Below are 7,832 nucleotides of genomic sequence, written 5' to 3'. Positions count from 1 at the left end.
GTAAATCAGGATATCATCAATAAACACAACAATAAATTCATTCAGAAATGATTTAAACACTCTGTTCATAAGGTCCATAAAGGCAGCAGGTGCATTGGTCACCCTAAACGGCATTACTAAAAACTCATAATGTCCATATCTAGTTCTGAATGCAGTTTTCTCTATGTCTTCAGCCCTAACCTTTAACTGGTGATACCCCGATCGGAGGTCAATTTTGGAAAATACTTGGGCACCCTGAAGTTGGTCAAACAAGTCATCTATTCGGGTCAGAGGGTATTTGTTCTTGATAGTTACTTTGTTCAGTTCTCGATAGTCTATACACAACCTCAAAGATCCATCCTTCTTTTTGATAAATAGGACTGGAGCACCCCAAGGTGAAGTGCTCGGACAATAAATTTCTTATTCAACAACTCCTGAAGTTGAATTTTTAATTCTTTCAATTCTGAGGTAGACATTCTATAGGGGGTCTTGGATATAGGTTGTGTTCCCGGAAACACCTCAATAGTGAACTCAATTTCTCTATCAACTAAGTCCACAGGTAAGTCATTCGGAAACACATCGGGAAATTCACAAACAACAGGGATAGTTTCTACATGAGTTCCGTCAGATGATGCAGTCAGTATACAACACAAGTAACCCCTACTTCCCTTCCTAAACAATTTTCTGGCTTTCAGAGCTGAAATCAGATATGGGGGAGGAACTACCTCATTCCCAGTAAAAGTAAATTTAGGCATACCCGGTGGTCTAAACACAACAGATTTACTTGCACAGTCAATGATAGCATAGTATTTAGTCAACCAGTCCATTCCCAAAATACAATCAAAATGATCAATATTCAAGGGCAATAAGTCAACATATAACATCATATCGCCAATAATAATATCACATGCTGGGTAAATATGAGCACACATCATAGAACCCCCAGACGGCGTAGATACAGATAACACATAGGTCATAAGTTCTAATGGTCTAGTCAATTTCTGAGAGAAAGCATGTGATACAAAGGAATGTGTAGAACCAGAATCTATCAGTACACATGCATTTTGAGAACATACAGAGAGTGTACCTGACACCACAATATAGGTGTTTTGTACGTCACCGGGCACTAAGGCGAACACTCGACCTTGTCTCAGAGATTCTTTTCCAGTATTGGCTTTTGCATTTGTTTTGGCCGTAGAGGCGGATCTAGCTGAACTTGCTGTAGGACGGCTAGCATTCTCAGACCTGAGTAGGCAATCTTTCACTACATGACCTATCTGGCCACATCGGAAACAAGCATCGGATACTCGGTAGCACACACCCCTATGCCTTCTACCACAATCAGAACAGACCGGGATAGACCCACTACTCTGACTCGAGCTACTTGTAGACCCCGTGTTCTGCTTCTTACTTACATAAGACCAGCCTCTTCTAAAACCATACCCAGATCTCTTTCATTTCCAATCCGTTTGAATAGCTGATGGGGCCTTACTTTGTTTCATAGCAGCTAGTGTGGCTTCCGCCATTATGGATCTATCTAAAACTTCCACATAAGTAGGCAATTTCAATACGCCTACTCGATCAAACACCTTCAAATCTGGTCCACCAAATTTTCATGCTTTCTTGTAATCAGTATCCACCATATGTGGAGTAAACCGTGCCAGTTCAGTGAATTTGGCTTCATACTCAGCTACAGACATCCTTCACTGTTTAAGGTCTTGAAACTCAAACACTTTTCGATCCCTGAAACATTGGGGAAAATATTTATCATAGAAGATCGCATTAAATTGTGCCCACGTCATATTCTCATTGCCACTTCGAATCAATAACCACCACCTTCGGGCTTCATCCTTCAGAGTATAGGTGGCTTAGAGGACTTTCTGGACTTCAGAACAAGGAAACATTTCATATAGCTTTTCCATTTCAAGTAACCACGACTCTGCTTTCAACGATTCAATTCCACCATAGAATGTCGGCGGTTTCATTTTCATGAATTTCTGTGTCAAGTTGATGATGTCATTACTATCTGCTTTGGCTTGTGCCCGCGGAGGTAGAAGGGGCAAAGGTTGTTGTCTTTGCTGTTGTGTCAGAGTTTCAGTCAATGCTGCAAGCATTTGTTCCATTCGGCTCATGCGAGCCTCTAAAGATTCATTTACATCACTTCCCTTGCATTCTCTATGTTGCTATAGAGACATCAAATGATAACAAGCATAGGCATAATCTTATTCGTTTCTTTCTATTCATTTGCTCAAATTTACATTCAGTTTTCATATTCGTTTGGATTACCACACATTCACACATGCAGATGGAATGCCCCTAACTCTTACTAGGACATCTTAAGCTCATATGGACCTGTGTGTGCGGCAGAACACGTGCTCTGATACCACTCTATCAAGAACCAAACCCGCCCCTGTAGGTTTAGCATCATAACCGGCCAGTAATCCGTGGATTACCAAAGGCCTCTTAACAGATAAGCATCTAATAAAGGGCTGCGGAAGCAAATGTACAACACATAAATAGTCCAATGAGCTGTGTCGATAAAAAGATGTCATAATTACAAAACATTTACAAAAGTGTAATATCCAGGACCCAACTGTACAAAACAGACAGAGACTAACATAAGTACAAAAATAGCCATGTAACTAGACTTCAATCGAAACCTCCTCGGGAGGCACAACGGTTAGCTGACAAAAACAGAAATGAAGGCCGTCAACTCTGGCCCTGATCACGCGCCGGCTCACCTACATACATAATATAAACTGTGAGCGAAAGCTCAGTGAACAATAACAGAGTAAAGGGGTTTCAATGAATGAGTCGATATAGAGTCAAAATTCATAATTCAGTTTCGTATCAAATTCATAATTTGTCCAGATCATATACAAAAATCTAAGTCATGCATAAGTATACGTGACACATCCATAAACGCTAACAGAGCAGATACAGAACAGATGCAGACACGTGAGGGTTATGAATAACCAGTTCCATAAAGGAACCTTCGGATCTGGGTAACAGAGAATAAACACGCTGAGCCCCATGATGGAGCCTCCGGTACGGGTAACAGAGTGCAGACAGATTAAGTTCCATGTTGGAACCTCCGATACTGGGTAACAGCCAACACATATCATATGATACTAAGGATGTCACGAATACATATCAGAAATTGGACGATCATTCATTGTACAGAACATAACATTTCAGAAAACAATTCTTATTTCATCATACAGAAAATAAATAAGGTTGAACATAGCTTTACTATGTTATTACTCATAGTTGGCCTTGAGACAGACAGACGGAGCAGATTGGTCAAACGGTACGCGCCACGTGACCGACATGATACATAACAGATACACACTTGAAACACACGTTCAAATTGTACATAACTTATGTCGTTTTCTCTTAGTGTGTTTCTAACCTTTGATCCTCATTATAGAGTCTTAAACATGGCCTAGGAATGCCTATGATGGAATGAGAATGCAAGAATGTATTGGAAAACATTTCTTAAAACTTGCTGAAAATAAGGTCCACACTCGAGCGTGGCTTTCCTCGCTCGAGCGGACATGCAGACAATGAAGCTCCGCTCGAGCGTGACTTTCTCCGCTCGAACGGACTGTAAACTTGAAAAAAAATACTGGTTACATGTTTTTCACGCTCGACGGACGCTCGACCCCCGCTCAAGCGTGAGACTCAGACCTTCGCTCGAGCGTAGATTCCCTTGCTCGAGCGGACTGTAAAACACAAGAACTTCTAGGTATATGCATTTCACGCTCGAGCGTAACCATCGTCGCTCAAGCGGAAGTGCATGTACTCGGAGTGCACGCTCGAGCGTGAAGTTCCTCGCTCGAGCATGAATCAAATTTCTGGAAATTCCAGATTCGATCACCAAGCTCAAACTCAACTTTTAAAGAATCCAAAACTCATTTTTCTAGGCCAAAACTTGAGGAAATACATGAAAACTCATAATACAACATGTTTAAAGAATTATAACAAGAAATCATGGCTCAAAGGCTTGCCAATTGTACAAAAATTCCACTTTAAACTCAAAATTAATTCATGAACATAACATGCATGTACATTTTTGAGCTGAGGCACTCCAAAACATAATCAAATGCTACTAAATAACGTGAAACTCATTGTGTTTCCAAAATTAAAGTGAACTCAACACATGCATGAAGGAATTCTTGAAAATCAATCTTCAAAATGTTATGAAACATGCATGCATGCATGCATGGATTGACCTACTTCCCTACTCCTTAAGCTTGATTCTCACATCTTATAGCTCAATTTACTTAAATTCATGCATGAACAACTTAAATCCACAATTAAAAGAATGAATTTCCTACCTTAAGTCTTGAATTCCAAGTGTGGAAGCTTAAACATGCAATTCTCCTTCAATTCCTCTAACTTTTCAAGCTAACCTCTAGATGAATTCAATTTTTCCTTCCAACTCTCTCTCCCTCACGTTGGGCATCAAGGAAATGGAAGAGTGAAATGAAAACATAACCTTAGTGGGGTCAAAATGGCCTTGTAGGGTAGTAATTGATCCAAAAGTAAGCTAATTGATCAAAAGTAAGCACATAGCATTAATTAAATCTAATTTAATCATTCCGAACTGAATTTTAATTAAACCTACCATAAAAATCTATAAATCCTAATTAGCACATAAATCAAGTCAATTTCTGATTCGGACGCCGATAAGGCCTCCAACTCACAGACCGAATCTAGAACGTGAACAGATCTTCCTACGCCTAACAGATATAAAAACAAACAATGCAACACACACATGCAGTTTAATTCAAAATTTCATCCTCATTACTAATTAGGCATAATTAATCATGGATTAACGTTAATCAGAGGTCGGTGTTGTTACACCTATCACGCCTACCACCACGACCTCGTTCAAACATCCTAATAAAGGTAACAAAGGAATTAGCACATTTACAAATGTGTCGATGCTATCTCACTCACGTCCTAATACAATGGACAATAGTAATTCACTCCAGTTAAGCACATAACCACATAAACACATACAAATTTCATTTCCGGATAATGACCGTCCCATGGCATCGCTAGAGTTCCTGTTAAAAACAACAGTGATCAAGTGCCTTTCCAACAAGACTCCTAGAAACCCATAGACCCGACCAACATCCCAGAAATTAAATCTCATACCCATATAATCACATAAGCATGTTATCATATAAACACATAACATCATACTTAAGTCTCTAACAAGCGAGACAAACCCACTGTGGTACTAACCACTTCCCATATACCCAAGTATTCAAACCCTGGTACGCTCTGATACCAAGTTGTAACGCCATCAAAATATGATATAATCAATCATTCACAAGATCTATAGATATAATAGAAATGTTATATTTTCATTCATCAGAGTTAATATTACAAAAGATATCACATGCATTACACTTTTATAAATGTTCATCTTGAAACTATAACATGTAACTCTAATTGAGAACAACAAAATAAATGCCCTAAGGGCTTACATCTTTCCAAGATTTCGCTTGGTTACAACAAAAGAAGAGTCTAGTCTCTATACAAGTAAAGCCCTCAGCTTGAATAAACATTCAATACAAAACAAAATCACAAAAATGGAGCTTTCAGCCTCTAAGCCTCCCAAGCTATGTCCTTGGAGGTGGCATGTCACCTGTACCTAAAAATGGTTTCCCAAGTAGGGTGAGCCAAAGCCCAGTAGAGATATGCTAAACAATATATGAGAATTAACTAAGCTATCAGCATCAGATAAATGTTCAATACTAGTAAACCAACTTACACCTTTTTCATGACCAATCAATATCGACATCCGTATTTCAGTCCATTTCTATTCATTTATTCAAATCAATTTATTGACATAGTTCATTATTATCTAAACAATTCAAAACGAGACTACAACTCATTTATTAACACTTCAATAACAAACATTATTCAACACTTCCACTTTCTTGCCATTTTACGGAATCACATCCGAGGGAACTGGCACCCATATATGCGTAATTTCGGGACTTTCACCTTGGATACTCTGGCCAACTTAATTATCAATGGAGTCCATCCCCTATCTCTTCCCAAACAATAGAGTACATCCCTTATCTCCTCCTATACAATGATAAATATACAATGTATTTAAAAAGCATGTCATATACAATGACTACCAAAATTCACATATTCAACAATTTAATCAATCCATCATATTCCATGATAATATTCATATGACTAGTTCCAATTTACCTAATCCTCATGTAGTTTCTATAACAATCATAGCTATCCTCCACCGATAGTCCAAAACAGATATTTTCTAAACAGATAAACAAATCTATCAACAGATAAATTATTAACTTTTTCATAGGTGTGTGATTTATCAAACCAAACTACACCATCAATTTCATAATTCCCAAACCAATTTCATTATTTATACAAATAGTTATTTTAACTCAACTTAGGGCAATTTTCCCCCTATTCCAAAACATCAACCCATAGGTCCAAATCTCACCATTTCAACAATAAAGAACCTCATACACAAACCCCCAAGGTTACTTTGCAAATCAACATGAAAACCCTCATTTAGTTTAGAGCCCAAGCCCTAACTTTTACCCAAATCTTCTCAAATCCCATCATTTATACAAAATGACAAATATCTAGGTTAAAACCCATATCAAAGAGTAGAATATCCCTACCTCAAGTGTAGAAGCTCAAATGAGAAGAAGGAAAAACTTTGAAGATGACCAAACTCCACCTTTTTCAGATCAAAAGGAAGCCACGCAAAACTCTATCTTTTTAACAAAAGAAGTAGGGTAGAAAAACCCTAGACCATGAAGTATTTGCAGAGAGAGAGAGAGTTTTAGAGAGAGAAGGTGATGGGTTAGGGTTTTTAGGGAAGAAGAAGATCAAAAAATGGTGTAAAATATCTCTGTTGCGAACTAATATACGCGACGTTCACTCGAGCGAAGGAGTTATCGCTCGAGCGATCAGACACAACAAGTAACCTCGCTCAAGTACAAGAAGAGTCGCTCGAGCGCAGAATACAAAGCTTCAGGTCTGCCATCGACGCAGACACACGCTCGAGCGCAAGAAGTCTCGCTTGAGCGAAAAAACAATTCCACAAAGCTCGCTCGAGCGCAAGAAGCCTCGCTCGAGCGAAGAACTTACGTCTTCCCAGAAAAACTGCGTCTGAGAGAGAAACCTGAAGACCCTCAGTTCTCGCTCGAGCATAATAAACCTAGCTCGAGCGAAGAACCAAATTACACAAGGCTAGCTCGAGTGCAAGAAGCCTCGCTCGAACGAAGAGGCCAAAATCTGGGCAACAATCATTTGAACCAATCAACAACCAACCTGTTCCAAACTCGCCCAACAAGTTTCAAAACTCAAATTCAAAGAATTAAAGGAAAGAAACAAAACGCCCGAGTTCAGAATGCAATAAAGGTCGAAGTAAAACCAAGATCGCTATACACTTAACCTCCAATAACATTATGTTTGTTCACAACAGAGACGATTAATCGTCAAAAAACAACTATACAAGCACTTCTCGAACACCATTTTAAAGAATACAATAAAATAAAGGGGTTTTTTTTTTAAGGTCCTTGATATTATGATTTTATAGCATAAAGGACATCAAATATTTTTATGATGTCTAAGGTCCATCAACAATATTTTCATAATGTCTAAGGTCCCTCAACCTTGATCCAGAGAAATTTCAGTCCAGAGAAAATTGGTCCAGAGAAATTTCAATCCAGAGAAAATTGGTGCAGAGAAATTTCAGTCCAGAGAAAATTGGTCCAGAGAAATTTCAATCCAGAGAAAATTGGTGCAGAGAAATTTCAGTCCAGAGAAAATTGGTCCAGAGA

The sequence above is a fragment of the Camellia sinensis genome, chromosome 13 (assembly GCF_055761805.1).
Source record: "Camellia sinensis isolate YWXY chromosome 13, ASM5576180v1, whole genome shotgun sequence".
Taxonomy (NCBI): Eukaryota; Viridiplantae; Streptophyta; class Magnoliopsida; order Ericales; family Theaceae; genus Camellia; species Camellia sinensis.
The sequence above is the reverse complement of the archived record's forward strand: the minus strand, read 5'-3'. Positions refer to the sequence as shown.